The sequence below is a fragment of the Bubalus bubalis genome, chromosome 1 (genome assembly GCF_019923935.1).
Source record: "Bubalus bubalis isolate 160015118507 breed Murrah chromosome 1, NDDB_SH_1, whole genome shotgun sequence".
Lineage (NCBI taxonomy): Eukaryota > Metazoa > Chordata > Mammalia > Artiodactyla > Bovidae > Bubalus > Bubalus bubalis.
Window position 1 is genome coordinate 94,945,002 of NC_059157.1, and position 21,455 is coordinate 94,966,456.

The following is a 21,455-nucleotide window of genomic DNA, read 5'->3' on the forward strand; positions in this document are numbered from 1 at the left end:
TCATTGGAATATTTATATTCATTGGGAAGACTGATGCTGAAGCTGAAATTCCAGTATTTTGGACATCTGTTGTGAAGAGCTGACCAATTGAAAAAGACCCTGAATTTGGGAAAGTTTGAAGGAAGGAGGAGAAGCAGATGAAAGAGTATGAGATGGTTGGATGGGATCATTGACTCAATCAACAGGAGTTTGAGCAAACTCTGTGAAAGAGTGAAGGACAGGGAATCATCTACTGTATGTAGTCCATGGGATCGCAAAGTGTCAGACATAACTGAACAGCATCATATGAAATACAAAAATAAGCAAAACTAATAAATCATGTTAGAACTAAGAATACTTGCCTACAAGGGTTTGGGGGTGGGGATTGACTGAAAAGGCACAAAAAAAATGTTCTTGAACTCATGGAAATCATCTACATCTCAGTTAAGATATTGGCGACATGGATGTCTTGTATGACTCTTTGTGACTCCATGGACTGTATAGTCCATGGAATTCTCCAGGCCAGAATACTGGAGTGGGTAGCCTTTCCCTTCTCTGGGGATCTTCCCAACCCAGGGATCAAACCCAGGTCTCCCGCTTTGCAGGCAGATTCTTTACCAGCTGAGCCACAAGGAAAGTCCAAGAATACTACAGTGAGTAACCTTTCCCTTCTCCAGTGGCTCTTCCCCACCCAGGAATCAAACTGGAGTCTCCTGCATTGCAGGCGGATTCTTTACAAACTGAGCTATCAGGGTTTCCCTGATAGCTAGTCAAAGCTATGGTTTTCCAGTAGTCATGTATGGATGTGAGAGTTGGACTATAAATAAAGTTGAGCACCAAAGAATTGATGCTTTTGAACTGTGGTATTGGAGAAGACTCTTGAGAGTCCCTTGGACTGCAAGGAGATCAAACCAGTCAGTCCTAAAGGAAATCAGTCCTGAATTTTCATTGGAAGAACTGATGCTGAAGCTGAAACTCCAATCCTTTGGCCATCTGATGTGAAATGCCGACTCATTGAAAAAGACCTTGATGCTGAGAAAGTCTGAAGGCAGGTGAAGGGGACAACAGAGGATGAGATGGTTGGATGGCATCATCGACTCTATGGACATGATTTTGAGCAAACTCTGGGACATGGTGAAGGACAGGGAAGCCTGGTGTGCTGCAGTCCATGGTGTCGCAGAGTTGGACACTACTGAGCAACTGAACTGAAGTGACATGCATGTATGTTTGTCAAAACCTTGCATTGTCCATTTAATATCTTTGCATTTTACTGTATGTAGATATTCCTTTTCAGTGAAATGAAAAAAAAATTATTCTAACTCTGGGAAATGAATTATAATAACAAAAAATTACCAAAGTACTTATTAAGTGAAAGAGGTATTTCAAATAGAAACAATAAATAGATTTGAGGGTTTTTATAAATAATCTAAGTAAAGAATGAATCAGTGGGAAATGATTTGAATTTCTTGCTGACTTGACATGAAAACATATCAAAGAAGGTAACATAGTAATATGCCCTAACAAGGACATAATGACACTTCTAGCAGAGTGGTTTATGAATGTTGTGAATTCAAGGAGTATTTAAGGTTAGCCATTGCACAAGAGAAATTTTAAGTTCCCTGTTCACACTTGATAAATTCAGAGTGGCTTTCTCAAATTTGACAACAATCCTGAAATATAGTATGACATTATCAGTAATGAATTATGAAACAGAAAGAAACTTCTCTAAACTATCAATTACAAAGAGCAATTTCACATGAACCTTGCTAGAGGAAAGACTTAATTATCTTTCTATTCTCCATAGCAGATGATACAGCAAAATATCTATCATATGAAAAAGCAAATAGAGTTTGCTGCCAGAAGTGTAGGAAAAATGATTATAGATGTCTGTCAGAAATTTCATTAATGAATATATTAGGATATTATTCTAGATTTTGTGATGATTGTGGTATGTTTTAGCATTTTATAATTTGTAATTTGTTATGATTTCTCATACTAAATATTCCCTTTATTCTCCTATCCAAATTTATAGTCATAATTTTGTCATCACTTTTCTTGAGGACAAGTAAAATGATATGAGATTTAATCTTCATGAAACTGGGATCTGGCCTTCCTTCAACTCCTTTCAGGGTTCAGATCTTACAGTGGGTAACAGTGTCCCATCTTTACATTACAATGATACTGCAACATTTTTGTGTTGTTCTCACCTCATTCCTAGAGGCCACTCTTCTCCACTACTTTCCTATTGCATTCATGGGTTAATTCCATTTGAAACACTTGAACCTGAACTTCAAATAAGGATTTGAACCTAAACTTCAAATTCATAATCAGGTCTTTTTCATCCAAACACATAATCCACATTTTGTTAACAACTTGTCATTTAACTCTAATGTTGTTTGTATTATTGTCTCTAAATCTCTATAAAAAGGGCTTTAAAAAAAAAAAATAGGGAAAAGAATAAATTATAACACAGAATAGATATCACCAGCTAATCCATAATTGATTTAATACTCTTATGGCTGAAGAAATATTGTAATACAAATAATGACAGTAAGATTTTGTAACACTCAACTCCAAAGAGAGGAGGGAAAGATATGCAAAGACTTATTAATTCTTCTTCCCCTTTTTATTCTTGCTCTTATAAAATTCACAATAAGCAGCAAATAGTTAAGGTTTGCAAGATGACATTTTTGACAGTCAATGAATAGCTGATTGAATAGAATTCAATCACTGTTGCCTTGACTTGGCTAGCAAAATGCTTTAAACATTAAGAATTAGATTATTATGCAGTTATTTTAAATGATATTTACACAAAAATTATGACAGAAAAATAGTCAAAATAAATTCAAAAGATTCTTATAGAATGGGTTGTACCATATAATACTAGTGTTTATCTTTAAATTATTCTGCTGCTGCTGTGGCTAAGTCACTTCAGTCGTGTCCAACTCTGTGCGACCCCATAGACAACAGCCCACCAGGCTCCCCCGTCCCTGGGATTCTCCAGGCAAGAACACTGGAGTGGGTTGCCATTTCCTTCTCCAATGCATGGAAGTGAAAAGTGAAAGTGAAGTCGCTCAGTCGTGTCGGACTCTTAGCCACCCCATAGTCGGCAGCCTACCAGGCTCCTCTGCCCATGGGATTTTCCAGGCAAGAGTACTGGAGTGGGGTGCCATTGCCTTCTCCGAAATTATTCTGCATATGTATGTAAAAGTCTAGGAGGAAAGAGAAGAAAATGTTAACAGAGAAGGATATATCTAGGTGTTGTGACTGTTGAGTTTCTTTCTTTAAGTTATCATGCTTCTACAACTATATGTTTCTCTTTATAGTAAAGTTTTGAAAATAAATTTTTTAAAGAAGTTTAATGACATGGAAGATTTTCACAATGTAATAGAAAAGAAATAGGCTACAGTATTTTATATAAACTATGATCCCTGGATATAAGTATATGTGTGGTGTTGGTGCTAAGTTGCTTCAGTTGTGTCTGACTCTTTGCAACCCTATGGACTGTAGACCAACAGTCTCCACTGCCTTCAGAGTCTCCAGGTAAAAATACTGGAGTGCGTTGCGATTTATTCCTCCAGATCTTCCCAACCCAGGAATCAAATCCACGTTTCCTGCATCTCCTGCATCCAGCAGGTGGATTCTTTACCACTGAGCCACCTGGGAAGCCCAGGTATAAATACTGCTGCTGCTGCTTGCTGCTAAGTCGCTTCAGTCATGTCCGACTCTGTGCGACCCCATAGACTGCAGCCCACCAGGCTCCCCCATCCCTCAGATTCTCCAGGCAAGAATACTGGAGTGGGTTGCCATTTCCTTCTCCAACGCATGAAAGTAAAAAGTGAAAGTGAAGTCGCTCAGTTGTGTCCGACTCTTAGCGACCCCATGAACTGCAGCCTACCAGGCTCCTCTGTCCATGGGATTTTCCAGGTAAGAGTACTGGAGTGGGGTGCGATTGCCTTCTCCTATGTATCAGTTCAGTCAGTTCAGTCACTCAGCCATGTCCGACTCTTTGCGACCCCATGAATCACAGCAAGCCAGGCCTCCCTGTCTGTAATCAACTTCCGGAGTTCACTCAAACTCATGTCCATCAAGTCAGTGATGCCATCCAGCCATCTCATCCTCTGTTGTCCCCTTCTCCTCCTGCCCCCAATCCCTCCCAGCATCAGAGTCTTTTCCAATGAGTCAACTCTTCGCATGAGGTACCCAAAGTATTGGAGTTTCAGCTTCAGCATCAGTCCTTCCAATGAACACCCAGGACCAATCTCCTTTAGAATGGACTGGTTGGATCTCCTTGCAGTCCAAGGGACTCTGAAGAGTCTTCTCCAATACCACAGTTCAAAAGCATCAATTATTTGGCACTCAGCTTTCTTCACAGTCCAATTCTCACATCCATACATGACCACTAGAAAAACCATAGCCTTGACTAGACGAACCTTTGTTGGCAAAGTAATATCTCTGCTTTTTAATATGCTATCTAGATTGGTCATAACTTTCCTTCTAAGGAGTAAGCCTCTTTTAATTTCATGGCTGCAATTACCATCTGCAGTGAGTTTGGAGCCCAAAAAAATAAAGCCTGCCACTGTTTCCACTCTTTCCCCATCTATTTGCCATGAAGTGATGTGACCAGATGTCATGATCTTCATTTTCTGAATGTTGAGCTTTAAGCCAACTTTTTCACTCTCCACTTTCACTTTCATCAAGAGGCTTTTTAGTTCCTCTTCAATTTCTGCCATAAGGGTGGTGTCATCTGCATATCTGAGGTTGCCATTCCCTTCTCCAGGAGATCTTCCCCACCCAGGGATTGAAACCTGGTCTCCTGCATTGTAGGCAGACGCCTTACCATTTGAGCCACCATGGAAGTCCTCCTATGTATAAATACATGTATATACAAATACATTTTATTTAAATGTATTAAAACATATGTAAACAAGCATTCATATTTACTGGGAAAGGACCAGAAGGCAGCATAGCATATAGTTAACAAAATTTCTTTCAAGGAGTTGAGTATATGGGGAATTTTCATTTTTTCTTTTATATTTATGTTCAATTTTTTCTGCAATTAATATATACTGCTTTTTAATGAAGGAGAAAGAACAAGACAGCAGGCAAGATAATGTATCAGAAAACAATCTCTCTTTTGTTTTATACCAAATAACTGCTACTAGTAATAATGCATAAAACCAAAATGTTCCTACCTCAAATTGGGTTATCCTCAAATTTGGAATATCTCCACCTCATTCAGAAAGTGGGAAAGAACAAATCTCAAGCATAAAGAGTTTTCTGCCCAAATACAGATATAAACGCTGGAGGAAAACTAGGGAAATGTGAAAAAGTGAAAAATGCAGCAGAACAAAGCAGATAAACAGATAAGCAGAGATATTTGTTAGATTTTTAATTAAGTCAGCAAGCTCAGGAATGATTGTAGTTTGACTTTGAGGTATTGTTGAAGGTGTCTGAAGAATTCCAATAGACACATAATCTGAACAAAGACAATACAAGACATTATTATCAATTCAGCCAATAGGATCAACAAAAAACTGAAGCACAAACACATGTAAACACATACACCTATATATAAATCCACACACACACAAACACACAGGGCCATAAATCATGAATCCAGACCATAAAGCATGGATGGGCTGGGACAGAGATCTGACAAATGATTACCAACTATTTAAAGCAAAAGTGAGAGTGGTGTCAGATATTCCTGATAACATTTAGTAATAATACCCATTCTTAAATAAAGAGGTTAACTCTTTAAATTATGCTTGACTCTTATTTCCCCTGAAATGTGCTATTATTGAGTTATTCCCAAATATCTTTGGTCAAATTTGATAAATATGAATTGGTATGGTTTACCAAAGAAACACTTGCCCTGACAGATTTTAAGAACCTTCATTAACACACAAGTGTCCCAGTAAAAATCAATTTTCCCTGATTAAATTCAACTGAAACTCAAACTTCCTTGTGTGGAGAGAAATCAGGAAAAATGTAGTTATATAACTATCAGTTAAAGACTATAGTATCCTAAAAACAACACCAAAAAAACTGAAGTGAGCTTGATTTTTAGTGTCTTCTGAATAGTACTTCTTAGCATTTACTAATTGATACAGAAGTATTCATTTCATCTAACTGGATTGAATTGAAAGCTATGTATTATATGGAATTTTTAAAAGGCTACAAGAAAAGTTTTCAACTGTGTTTTATTCCTGAGTTAGGATAGCTCTCTAATACCAGACTCCAGGGACCAGTCATATATCCCTTCTCAGGGAAAACGCCTATCAGCAGTCTTAAAATACCTGTAATAGTTAAGGCTGGGCACCAGTCCATGGGAAAGCTATAAACTGGACAAAAATTACCTATAAACTTTCAGAGGGTAATAACTTCTGATCGTTTCTACCTTACCCATGTTTGAACCAGTAATTCACCTCTGAAAAGCCATTTTTAAAAATTACAGTACCATTTAACCATTCACAAAACAAGAGCCTAATCTCTTTTTAAATCTACTGTTTATACTTATACATATGATTATTTCAAGTAAGTATGAAATAAGGGGGGAATAATGTGCATACGGGTTGAGTGAATGGCTTTTTGTTTTTTTCAAAACAGATTAACTCATGTAGCATAATCTTTATCTGCAAATTGAGGAGGTGGAAGAAATGAGAGGAGACTAGAAAAAGACGTAATTAGTATGGCAGATAACATTTACCACAAGTATATAGTCCAGAGGCACACAGGTGTTACAATGAACATTGTCTAGAATATAAGTTACTTGAACTACTTAATTATTTTTAGAAGAAATATTGCCAACTTAATTCTATTTTCAAAGGTGAGATATCAACAACTTCTGAAACTAAAGATTCTAACTTCAGGTCTCTAGAACTTAAACTTAGAAGTCTGATATTTAAAAAAGAAATAATTATCCTACAAAAGGATATTTGAATATGCAAATGCTTAATAATTAATAACTTATTGGAATTATTCTGAAGAGCAATGCTTTATTCTATATGTTCTAAAAATCATTGTCTTATCTTAAGCATGAATTAACTTCTGGGGGGAAAATTAAAAAAAGACAAAAAAGTCTAAAAATTTAATATTGCTGTAAAATATATATATAAAAAAATTTAATTGTTATCCAAGGTGTACAAGAAAATGATAATCAGTTCAGTTCAGTCGCTCAGTCATGTACAACCCTTTGTAACCCCATGGACTGCAACATGCCAAGCTTCCTGTCCATCAACTCCAGAGCTTGCTCAAACTCACGTTCATCGAGTTGGTGACGCCATTCACGGTTTCATTCTCTGTCGTCTCCTTCTCCTCCTGCCTTCAATCTTTCCCAGCACCAGGGTCTTTTCCAATGAGTCTATTCTTCACATCAGGTGGCCAAAGTATTGGAGTTTCAGCTTCAGCAATCAGTCTTTTCAATGCAATGAGTATTCAGGATTGATTTCCTGTAGGACTGACTGGTTTGATCTCCTTCCAGTCCAAGAGACTCTCAAGATGCTTCTCCAACACCACAGTTAAAAAGCATCAGTTCTTCAGTGCTCAATTTTCTTTTAAGTCTAACTCTCACATCCATACATGACTACTGAAAGAACCATAGCTTTAACTATACACACTTTTTCAGCAAAGTGATGTCTCTGCTTTTTAATATGATGCCTAGGGTTGTTACAGCTTTTCTTCCAGGAACTATACAGTCCATGGAATTTTCCAGGTCAGAATATTGGAGTGGGTAGCCTTTCCCATCTCCAGGGAATCTTCCCAACCAACAGATCAAACCAAGGTCTCCCACATTGCAGGTGGATTCTTTACCAGCTGAGCCACCAATGAAGTAATAATGATAATATCTACCATTTAATTTAGTGGCTAAAATTTTGCTAATTTTACTAACATTAAGCCTAGGTGAAGCTGAAGTTTGAATGATTATATGAAGACCTACAAGACCTTCTATAACTAACACCAACAAACAATGTCCTTTTCATCATAGGGGACTGGAATGCAAAAGTGAAAAAAAGTCAAAAGATAGCTGCAGTAACAGGCAAGTTTGGCCTTGGAGTACAAAATGAAGCAGGGCAAAGCCTAACAGAGTTTTGACAAGAGAACACATTGGTCATAGCAAACATCCTCTTCCAACAACACAAGAGACAATCTACACATGGACCTCACCAGGTAGTCAATACTGAAATCAGTTTGACCACATTCTTTGCAGCTGAAGATGGAGAAGCAGTATACAATCAGCAAAACAGGACTCAGAGCTGACTGTGGCTCAGATCATGAACTTCTTACTGCAAAACTCAGACCAAAATTGAAGAAAGTAGGAAAAACCACTAGGCCATTCAGGTATGACCTAAATCAAGTCCCTTATGATTATACAGTGAAAATGAAAAATGGATTCAAAGGATTAGATCTCATAGATAGAAGTACCTGAAGAACTACAGACAGATATTTATAACATTGTACAGAGGCAGTGATGCAAACCATCCCCAAGAAAAAGAAACACAAAAAGGCAAAATGGTTGTCTGAGGAGTTCTTACAAATAGCTGAGAAAAGAAGAGAAGCAAAAGGCAAAGGAGAATAACAGAAGCAGAGAATATCAAGAAGAGGTGGCAAGAATACGTAGAAGAACTATACAAAAAATATCTTCATGACCCAGATAACCACGATGGTGTGATCACTCACCTAGAGTCAGACATACTGGAGTGTGAAGTCAAATGAGCCTTAGGAAACATTACTATGAACAAAACTAGTGGAGGTGATGGAATTCCAGCTGAGTTATTTCAAATTCTAAAAGATGATGCTGTGAAAGTGCTGCATTCAGTATGCCAGCAAATTTGGAAAACTCAGCAGTGGCCACAAGATGGAAAATGTCAGTTATCATTCCAATCCCAAAGAAGGTCAATGCCAAAGAATGTTCAAACTACTGCACAATAGCACTCATATCATATGCTAGCAAAGTGAAAGTGAAGTCACTCAGTCCTATCTGACTCTTTGTGATCCCACTGGAGTGGGTTGCCATTTCCTTATCCAGGGGATCTTCCCGACCCAGGGATTGAACCTGTGTCTCCTGCATTGTGGGCAAATGCTTTAACCCCTGAGCCACCAGAGAAGCTCAAAGTTCTCCAAGCTAGGCTTCAACAAAGGCAATGGCACCCCACTCCAGTACTCTTGCCTGGAGAATCCCAGGGACGGGGGAGCCTGGTGGGCTGCAGTCTATGGGGTCGCACAGAGTCGGACACGACTGAAGTGACTTAGCATAGCATAGCATAGGCTTCAACAGTTCGTGAGCTGAGAACTCCCAGATGTTCAAGCTGAATTTGGGAAGGGCAGAGGAACCAGATCAAATTGGCAACATCTGATGGATCACTGGAAAAGCAAGAGAATTCCAGAAAAATATCTACTTCTGTTTCATTGACTACATTAAGGCCTTTGATTGTGTGCATCCCAACAAACTGTGGAAAATTCTTCAAGAGATGGGAATTTCAAACCACCTTACCTGCCTCCTGAATAACCTGTATTCAGGTCAAAAAGCAACAATTAGAATTGAACATGAAACAATGGACTGGTTCCAAACTGGGAAAGGAACTGGTCAAGGCTATATATCGTCACCCTGCTTATTTAACATATATGCAGAATACATCATGTGAAATGCTGGGCTGGATGCAGCACAAGCTGGAATCAATATTGCAGAGAGAAATATCAATAATCTTAGATATGCAGATGACACCACCCTTACAGTAGAAACCGAAGAGGAATAAAAGAACCTCTTGTCAAAAGTGAAAGAGGAGAGTGGAAAAGCTGCCTTAAAACTCAACATTCAAAAAACTAAGATCATGGCATCTGGTCCCATCACTTCATGGCAAATAGAGGAAACAATGAGGAAACAATGGAAACAGTGACAGACTTCATTTTCTTGGGCTCTAAAATCACTGCTGGTGGTGACTGCAGCCATGAAATTAAAAGATGCTCGCTCCTTGGAAGAGAAGCTGTGGAGTACAAGCCTGGGCAGTGTACTAAATAGCAGACATCATTTTGCTGAAAAAGTCCGTATAATCTATGGTTTTTCCAGTAATCATGCATGTACGTGAGAGTTGGACCGTAAAGAAGGCTGAGTGCCAAAGAATTAATCGTTTTGAACTGTGGTGTTGGAAAAGACTCTTTAGAGTGCCTTGAACTGGAAGGAGATCAAACCAGCCAGTCCTACAGGAAATCAATCCTGAATATTCAATGCATCAAAAGGACTGATGCTGAAGCTGAAGCTCCAATACTTTGGGCCCCTTACGTGAAGAGCCAAATCACTGGAAAAGACCCTGATGCTGGGAAAGATTGAAGGCAGGAGAGAAGGGGATGACAGAGGATGAGATGGTTGGATGTCATCACCAACTCAATGGACAAGAGTTTGAGCAAGCTCTAGGAGACGTTGGAGGACAGGGGAGCCTGGGGTGCTGCAGTCCATGCGGTCACAAAGAGTTGGACATGACTGAGTCCCTGAGCAACAATAAAGATGTGTTTCAAGACAGGCATTTTCTTAATTTTATAAACCATAACCAATAAACCACAGTAAGAAATAGAGTCAGAATTTCATCATGAAGTTACTTTTTTTTTTCTTTTTCTCTCTTTTTTATCATTGTTAAACCTAGCAAACAGTCTCATACAGGGTGCAAATAATAATAAAAAAAAATCATTCCAGGGTTATTTTTTTAATTCCCTTTACCTGGTTCAAATAAGAGACATCAAACATTAAAGAAGATCTGTCATAGGTTTCTATATACCTTCATGCTATTCTTTCAGATGATAATGAGCTATTGCATTAGCATTCTATTCATTCATTATTTAGCTCCATTTATCCATTCATTTAATCATTTAATTCAGTAGGGGAATAGCCATAGTAAGGACATTTACAGATCTTGTCCTCACAGAGTCTATAGCTTAATTGAGACATCAAGGAATGAAAAGCTGGTGCAGCACAAGAAGCCCTGTGATAAGAGAATTTGAGACTTAAACAATGTGAGAGGATTCCCAGAGAAAACAGTCTTGAAGATGAGTGTGTTTAGTCTTGGCAGAAAAAAAAAGTCCTCTCCCTTGTGCCTCACTGGTCAGTCATAACTTACTTCAGTCAACTTTTGAAGTATCCAAAAACTCCACCCCTACCTGCCTTCTACCTATTCATTTGGTGGTCCTAGAACTGAACTGAACTGAACTGAATGATTATATAATCAAGAAGGGACATATGTATACCTGTGGCTGATTCATGTTGATTTATGGAAGAAACCAACACAATATTGTAAAATAATTATCTTTCAATTAAAATTAAATAAATTATATATATATAAATTAATAGACAATTTGATAACCTTATTAATTGATCTGAATGTTTCTCTACAGAGCATCCAAATTTACACAAAGAAAATGTTTGTTTTATTATCAGAATCTCCAAAATGTAAAAGATCAGATGTAAATGTGAGTTCTCTGGGGCTTCCAGGCTATTCATATTCGCTTTTCACCCTTATTTTACCAGAAGTAGGATAGACCTACTTAATACTCTGTTTCATAAAGTTGTTCATCACCAATAAAGATATTATACTAATACCATTCTCTAGATAAGGCTGTGCACAGGGTCAAGAATAATAGAGGCATAAAGTCAGGATGGATTTTAATTCCTAGTTCTCAAGAATTCCATTAAGCTATATGGTTTCCCACAACCATGATTCTACCAATCAATTACTCTAATAGTCTAAAGGAAATAACCAAACCACAACATTAAAGTAACAAATAAGTGCTTCTGTTTTAGGGAATTAAATGAACAACTTTAAAAACAGAGACTATTATAAATGAAAGTATGTGTTTCACAGAGATTCTGGTGGTATTTTCTAAATGCAAAAATATTAAATTTATCCTCAAATAATAATATATGGGATACTTAATAAATCCATCCTAGAAAAGATGGATAAATGGAAAGATAAATAATGTATTTATTTATTTAACATGTATTGGACACTATCTTCCCAGTACTGTTTGAGATATGAGCCAGTCCTTTAAGGTGTCTGCTGTCCAGAAAATGAGCTCTGTGGGATGAGAGAGGAATGGGGTGGGGAGGCAATGCACCTGGAATATGCTGGGGAAAATAATACAGGGTGAGCGTAGAAACCTAAGCGGGTACCAAGTTTAGTGTGTGATCTTATAAAGCCAAGGGACCCATTTTTAAGAGTTAAACACTAACATAATTTATGTTGTTTTTTTTTTTTTAAATCACTCAACTTACTGAGAGGTTTGCAGACGGCAAGTATGGAAACTAGTCAAGTGTCTTGTAGTAGGAAGTATTGGTAAATCAGGCTATGGTGGTATCTGAGCAGACAAGAGAACTGACTTCAACTGGGCTTAAAGGTTTGAAAATGGTCTTTGCTGATGAACAGCATGTGAAAGTTAAAGGGTTTGTATAACTGAATAGATGATGATATCATTTACTGAGCTCAAAAAAAAAAGAAAAAACCCAGAGCTTGTTTCCTCAGGATATATGCCTAGGAGTGGGATTGCTGGATCATATGGTGGTTTCATTCCTAGTTTTTCAATGAATCTCCATACCATCTTCCATAGTGGCTGTATCAGTTTATATTCCCACCAACAGAACAAGAGCATTCCCTTTTCTCCACACCCTCTCCAGCATTTATTATTTGTAGACTTTTTGATGATGGCCATTCATACCAATGTGAGGTGATATCTCAATGAAGTTTTGATTTGCATTTCTCTAATAACAAGTGATGTTTGGCATCTTTTCATGTATTTGTCAGCCATCTGTATGTCTTCTTTGGAGAAATGTCTGTTTAAGCCTTTTTCCCACTTTTTGATTGCATTGTTTGTTTCTGTAGCATTGAGTTGTATGAGCTGCTTGTATACTTTGGAAATTAATCCTTTGTCAATTGTTTCATTTGCTATTATTTTCTCCCATTCTGAAGGCTGTCTTTTCACCTTGCTTATAGTTTCCTTTGCTGTGCAAAAGATTTTAAGTTTAATCAGGTCCCACTTGTTTACTCTTGCTTTTATTTCCATTACTCTAGGAAGTGGATCATAGAGGATCTTGCTTTGATTTATGTCATCAATTGTTCTGCCTATGTTGTCCTCTAAGAGTTTTATAGTTTCTGGTCTTATATTTAGGGTCTTTAATCCTTTTGGAGTTTGTCTTTGTATATGGTGTTAGGAAGTGTTCTAGTTTCATTCTTTTACATGTAGCTATCCAGTTTTCCTAGCACCATTTATTGAAGAGGCTGTCTTTGCGCCATTGTATATTCTTGCCCCTTTTTTTCAAAAATAAGGTACCCATAGGTGCTTGGGTTTATTTCTTTGCTTTCTATCTTGTTCCATTGATCTATATTTCTGTTTTGGTGCCAGTACCACACTGTCTTGATGACTGTAGCTTTGTAGTATAATCTGAAGTCCCTTGGATGTTACTTCTTGCTTCTCCCTTGCTGCTTTTAATAGTCTTTATTTGTTAGTTTGATTAGTATGTGTCTTGGCATGTTTGTCCTTGGGTTTATCCTGTATGGGACTCTTTGTGCCTCTTGGACTTGATTAACAATTTCCTTTTCCATGTTGGGGAAATTTTCAACTATAATTTTCTCATACCCTTTCTTTTTCTCTTCTTCTGAGACCCCTATAATTAGAATGTTGGTGTGTTTGATATGGTCCCAGAGGTCTCTAGACTATTCTCAGTTCTTTTCATTCTTTTTACTTTATTCTGCTCTTCAGAAGTCATTTCCACCATTTTATCTTCCAGCTCACTGATTTGTTCTTCTGCATCAGATATTCTGCTATTGATTCCTTCTAGAGTATTTTTAGTTTCAGTAATGGTGTTATTTGTCTCTGTATGTTTATTCTTTAATTCTTCTGTCTTTGCTAATTGATTCTTGCATTTTCTCCATTTGTTTTCAAAGTTTTTGATCATCTTTACTATCACTATTCTGAATTCTTTTTCAGGTAGTTTTCTCATTTCCTCTTCATTTATTTGGATTTCTGTGTTGCTAGTTTGTTCCTTCATTTGTGTAGTATTTCTCTGTCTTTTCATTATTTTTTTTTTTTTAACTTATTGTGTTGGAGGTCTCCTTTTCCCAGACTTCAAGGTTGAATTATTTCTTCCTTTTGGTTTCTGCCCACTTAAGTTTGGTCCAGTGGTTTGTGTAAGCTTCCTATAGGCTGAGATTTGTGCTGAGCATTTGTTTGTTTGTTTGTTTTTCCTCTGATAGGAAAGGCTGAATGAGGTGGTACCCTGTCTGCTGATGATTGCTTTGTATATTTGTTTTGTTTGTTATTTAGATGTGGCATCCTGCACAAGGTGCTACTGGTGGTCGGGTGATGTTGGGTCTTGTATTCAAGTGGTTTCCTTTGTATTCCTATTTGATACTCCCTAGGGTTAGTTCTCTGGTAGTCTAGGGTTTTGGATTCAGTGCTCCCACTGCAAAGGCTCAGGGCTTGATCTCCAGTTTTTCATGGTTCTATATATTTTTTTCCTCTAGTCAGGTACTCTTGTCCATTTTCAGTTGGTGTTCTGCATGCACTTCTGTGTCTGAAGGTGTATTTGTGATATATCCATGAAGAGAGATGTACTACATATCCACCTACCTCTCCACCATCTTGTTCTCCTAGCATATGGTTTTGGATGCATTCCAACTTGAAAGAGAAAGAGTCAGCAGAAAACTGATAAGTAGCCAACAAGGTGGATGAATAGTGAGGTGAGTGAGAAGTCACAGAAACCAGGAATTCCGAGAAGGAAGGAGTCATTAACTATGTTGAATGGTGCTGAAGAGTCATGTAAGATGGGGACTAGATAAGCAAGCAGCAAATTTGGTATTAAAGGATTATTTGGTAATTTAATAAGCAAATTCAGTGGAGATATACAGACAGTAGCAGGAGTGGCGTGGGAAGATGACTGAATTTGAAGCGAAGACAGGGAGACAATGAATGTGCACAAGTCTTAAAAATTTTTGCTGCAAATGAAAGAAGAAAAATGAAAAGGCAACTAAAAGCAGGGTTGAAGGGTTAAGAGATTTTCCTGTTTTGAATGTAATGTTATTTGTACATGTTAAAGTTAACAGTATAAGTGTGTATGAATTGTACAGGAGAGGTGAAAAATGTGAAGATTTCATGGTTCAAGTGAAAGGATAAATTCAAGTGGAGATCCCTGACAAGAACAAGAGTAAAGGGTGCAGTATGCAAGGGGATAGGTTGTAAGACTGTCCTCTTGACAATAGAAGCAGGGATTCTTTGTCATTTGTTTAAAAAAAAAAAAAGTGAAAAGAGTATGGTACAGATGCAGAGCTTGGGCACCTCCTCAACAGTTTTCAAATCCAGTGGGCTCTGAGGTAAAAGGCAATGAGTGAGGTGAAGCAGGGATATCTTGGGTGAGGAGGGCTGGATGCATAAATCACAGTGGCCAAGTGCAAAATGAAAATGCAAGGATCCTTGATGCAAAAACAGGGTGGAGGAAAAGCACCAAAAAATGCTATATATAAACTTTCCCTTTCTCCTGCTATCTCTTTCTCGGCTTGCCATCATGTATTTTCTCTGTCATATAATATCACTCTAAATAAAGGAAAGTTAAAATATTTAATTACTGGCATTTAATTTAAGCATTCCTTTTTATATTTTACAATGCCAGTTTTAGCTGGAAATATGAAAGCTCTAACTCATTTAAATAATTACGAAAATTATGCAATTTTTATGCCAGAGTTAATCCCCAGAGGATGCCTCAAAATGACTATGAAAGACAATGAAAACTAGACTCAGGAAGGTTGGAAGGCAGAAAAGATACCCTGCCAGGCATGGAGTCAGCAGGAGGACTGCTCCCTTGGGCATCTGGATACTCACTGGGCTAGTACAAACACTAACATCTCTGGGGGCCCTGCTGGCAGCTCAGGTCATGCTGGGCAACTATTCCTTCCTGCTGTTAGATGGATGTGTTGGACCCTGAAGGGGGCAAGGCTCATCTGGAAAAGTCAAACTAGGCACTTCCTCTTTCCACAGGCTTGCTGCACAAACCATGGAGAACAGGAAGTATCCAGGGTCTTTAAGCTCCTATGCACACATGGATGTATCCTCAGTACTTACAGTGCACTGGATCAAGGTGAGGCTAGGAGCCTTCTTCCATGGTCGCAGCCTGACTACCTTCTGGATGTATGTGTGACTGTTGCTCTTACAATCCATCCAAGGCCTTCATGTGGGGAGAAGGGCTTCAGCAAACAAAGGGCTCCCCCAACTAACATAACCCAGTCACTGCCCTAGAGAGAAACAGGCTTCCTCAGGTGGGGAGGCTGGGCAGAGTATGGGGTGTCAGGGACAGTAAATGGCATAGAATTGATTCTCAGGAGGCAGGGAGGCAGCAAGAGATGGGATATGCATAAACCAGGACTCCAAGGGCCTGACAACTGCTCTATTGTCTCATAGGACTTCATTTACAAAACATAAGATCTAAGACAACGTGAAAGTAAAAGAGAAGAGTGAAAAAGTTGGCTTAAAGCTCAACATTCAGAAAACAAAGATCATGGCATCTGGTCCCATCACTTCATGGGAAATAGATGGGGAAACAGTGGAAACAGTGTCAGACTTTATTTTGGGGGGCTCCAAAATCACTGTAGATGGTGACTGCAGCCATGAAATTAAAAGACGCTTACTCCTTGGAAGGAAAGTTATGACCAACCTAGATAGCATATTAAAAAGCAGAGATATTACTTTGCCAACAAAGGTCTGTCTAGTCAAGGCTATGGTTTTTCCAATGGTCATGTATGGATGTGAGAGTTGGACTGTGAAGAAAGCTCAGCGCCAAAGAATTGATGCTTTTGAACTGTGGTGTTGGAGAAGACTCTTGAGAGTCCCTTGGACTGCAAGGAGATCCAACCAGGCCATCCTAAAGGAGACCAGTCCTGGGTGTTCATTGGAAGGACTGATGCTGAAGCTGAAACTCCAGTACTTTGGCCACCTCATGCAAAGAGTTGATTCATTGGAAAAGACCCTGATGCTGGGAGGGATTGGGAGCAGGAGGAGAAGGGGACGACAGAGGATGAGATGGCTGGATGGCATCACCGACTCAATGCATGTGAGTTTGGGTGAACTCCAAGAGCTGGTGATGGATAGGGAGACCTGGTATGCTGTGATTCATGGGCTCGCAGAGTCAGACAAAACTGAGCGACTGAACTGAACTAACTGAAGATAACGTTATTAAGAGTTTCAAGACAATAACCAGGAGCAATCACAGATCATTAAACCATAGTCAAGGTGTGGCTTCTGAGAATGGGCTTTGCATGTTTGCACTGGTTGTGTTTCCACAAAGATGATCCTGTGTGAAAGAATTTGAAAGAGATCATTGGTTAGGTGTAGGTATGCTGACTTACTCTTTGTAAAGCCAAATCCATTAGCACAGCTTAAATGAGAGACAATTCTCCACGATTTTGCATGTTTCTACATATTTTGCAGGCAGGGGCATCAACTGCCTTTGATTCATGACAATTTTTTTTCAAGGACAATAATGAACAGCCTTGAAAGACAGATATAGTGTCTTTATCTGAAGTGGAAGCATGCTTTATCCCATTATATAAAATCCAAACCCCCTAAAACTCAGGATTTCCCACCTGAAAGCAGCTTATGATCTATGCAGCTGTTAGCCAGTTTTCCTCATGTCTACTTGTGGGAAGTGAGTCTTAGAGAATGATTCACAACCCCACCCCAAAATGCTGACACTCTGGCTACCAGTTAGGCCGTCATTCATCTGTGACCCAGGAATCTCATGTCTTTTAACAGCATCCATTAAAGTTTGATAGGCTAACTTCTCAGCTGCCAAGAAGGTAAAAATTCTTCCTGATACATTTGCTTTACTATGTTCTCTCTAATCAAGACTTTCCAGGAATAACATTTGCAAAACACTCTAAAATCCAAGTCATTATCATTTGCCTGTTAGAAGATATAGTAAATGGGGTGGGGGGGGGACAAAAAAAAAACCAACCCTCTGGCTGCTAAAACTGTGATTCACAGAGTGTGTTTCACTGGATCATAATCAAGGATGCATATACACACATAAAGTAGCCTATGGTGATACAACTTCAAAGTAATGTTGCTTTACTACAAAAGTTCTCAGATGCTTTAATGAAGAAGTGTGCAAGTTTTTTATTCATACACTTTATCAATAACAGCTGAGCACATATTCCCAATAGAAATGTGTGTGTTCACATGTAAATTGAATAACTTACTCATGATAATAATATATACTTTATAAAATGCACAAAATAAAATAAAAATATCATAAAAATAGAGTAGCATTGATTTATACACATCACCATATGTAAAAGAGATAGCTAGTGCATGCATGCTAAGTTGCTTCAGTCGTGTCTGACACTTTACTGTAGCCCACCAGGCTCCTCTGTCCATGGGATTCTCCAGGCAAGAATACTGGAGTGGGTTGCCATGCCCTCCTCCAGGGTATCTTCCTGACCCAGGGATCAAACCCGCATCTCTTATGTCTCCTGTGTTAGCAGGCGGGTTCTTTACCACCAGTGCCACCTGGGAAGATAGCTAGCGGGAAGTTGCTATATAACACAGGGAATTCAGCCTGGTCAGCTGGTAACTTAGCATGGGTGAGGTGGTGTGTGTGTGGGGGGGGGTGGGTTGTGGGAGGGAGGTTTAAATGGGAGGGGATATATGTATACTTATAACTGATTTGCCCTGTTTTACAGCAGAAACCAACACAACATTGTAAAGCAATATCCTCCAATTAAAAATTAAAATTAAAAAACATTGTTCTCAAGTTTCCTTCCTACCTCCTGCTGAATTGTCTTGTGCACCCTATGATACTGATGGACCCCATTTGGAGACTACTGTTTTAATGTCTTTGATCACATTACAAATCTGCAAAGGGAGATGTACTATGTGCAGTTTCTATAACACGTGTAACAATGGGCATTTTCCCTCTTCCCCAGGAGTCTTTTAGGGTGACGGTTTCTTAAAAGGAACTTTAAAAATATTGATCTGTTCTGCAAAGGTTGCAAACTCGTGACCCAGACCCAGTCTCATTTATTTCAATTGAGTTTGCATGACTTTATTCAGCAAGTTAGCTAGTCTCCAATTTACCTACTCATAGTACTTCTGTTTGCATTAGAAATCTCCTTTACTCATTCCTCTGTCTAACATGTAGAGTTCTTTTAGTTTTTTTTTACAACCACTTGGATTGTGTTAAATATCACATGGAGTTTAGTGGGAAGCTTCATGGTCTTTGAGGAGCATAATTTATTCAGAATGAATGGGTATTTTTGGCCAGGGAGAAGCAGGTAATAGCTTGCTTGAGTTGGATCTATACCAAATAGTTGTGGGAGGTAAGAGAATAGTTAGTGCCCTCTTTTACTATTGTCTTAGAATTTCTTGTCGCAAAAGACAGGATCCCTAGATTATTTATGATTTTAACATTCAAGAGGGTTACAGCTTTAGCCTATGGCCAAACTTGAGGAAGACAGGATTCTGGCTGTTTAAATAATTAAAAAATAAGAGACATTAATTTGTCACTTCTTTTTCATCACCAACCCCATCAGCAAGAGACAAATTTTTCACACAAATTAAAAATGCTAATTTTACTTCAGAGTTATCTTATTGGATTTCAAATCAGGTTAGAAAAGAAAATAAGTTTAAATATTTCTCAAATTCTTACAATGAGGGTAAATTAAACATTTCAGAGTACAATAACTGAATCATATTAATCTAGTATAATTCGCATTGCTTCTGTGATCCAGTGAAAGAAAGGCAAGAAGGGAGAAAGAAATTACACAAACATCAGAGTTAGTGCTATCTTTCACTTGAAACATTTTCAAATGTTAGCCAGGAAAGGGAAACATTTTGCAAGGTTTTGTGCCAACTGGAATTGTATTGACATTCATTCTATTCCCACAGGGAAAGAGTAGATGAGACAGTAATTGATTTCTTCCAAGAAAAACCGTCACCCATGACTCTCACTGTTCTTATACATCATTAGTCAGACAAAAGAAAGCTTCCTAATGGGGTTTTAGATTCTTCTGAATAAAAAAAAAATGCATTTCCAGATGTTTTAATTATTAAATTTCAAAATTGTATGATACGTCATATTTTTGTTATTCTCAACTAACCCATAGAGATAGTTATTTAGCATGGAATTTAATTAAAAAGTAGAACTAATATTATACAGAATCAAAATAGAAGGTCTAGTGAATAAGGTATCTAGAATGAAGTATTTTGCCATAGGTATAACACAGTTATTGAATGAACAAAATGGTGTAATTCAATTATGTACATAGGGGTATGTATTGGAGACAGATGAAAAATAAGATAATTAAATGACAGCAATAAACAGAGGGTAAGGCTGACACAGAAATTGACCATCATAAGTGTTTTAAGTTCATATCCAGATTTCTGTCTTAAAACCTGAAGACTTTAAAAGGGCCTGTTTTGTACTCTCTGATTTATCCTAGCCCATGAACTGGAAACTATTGTAAACAACTGAAAGGAATTAGAGCCAGAAATGATGATAAGCATGCAGTCTCACATTCAACAACAACAAAATCAATGGACTTGCATTAGGTTTTAAAGGGTTCCTGTTTTACTCAGTAGACCCTTAGAAAAGAGAATGCAAAATCTTATCATCTTACCAACATGCACTCTCTCACATTGTTCTCTCTCTCTTAGAGAGAGAGAACAATGTGAGAGAGTATATGTGTGTATATATATATGCACACATATAAACATTTGTTTCTTTTATATTATGTCTCAGCAGAAGCAGGATACAATCTTCTCTTTGAAGTTGCCATCACACTATTTTTGTGGGCTTCTACTTATGGCAGGCTTACATGGTCTAGGGATGAAGAATCATAGAAGGCAGAGCCACTTGTCTATAACAAAGTATTGATACAAAGGCAAAGGGTTGAAGCAAGATATCAGTTGAACAGTAGGACTTTCACTTCAAGATCTATTTCTTGAAATCCAGAATACCAGCTTTCTCTTTTTTTGCTGCATGCTGCTAAAGTGGAGACTAAATGATTGCAAGGTATGGAGTTTATTAATAAAGAACATGAGAGAGGCGAATAAGCAGAAAGAGATTACAGAAGAGTGCTGATAGTGTTAGTACCAAGTATTAAAAGCATCCCCTTTGCACAACTGAATTCAGTGTGGAACATTTGGAAACAATAGAAGCTAATAATAATAAACTGGCCTGGCCTTCTCCAAGTGAGGGAAATGCAGAGCTATGTAAATACTTTCAAAGCTGTATAAATACTTGGAAATGATGACAGCAGAAATCAGGGCAATGGGCTCATGATGAAGCTGACAAGAAGCATCTCCAGCTGGAATAGTGCAATCGTAAAGAGCAATATTAGTAGCACTGACTGAGCATCCAAAGACTGACTATGTTGATTCAAATACTGAACACCCTGATCTGAGTTTCTACCTTTGTTCCTCAGAGATGTCAAAACTTACTGAAT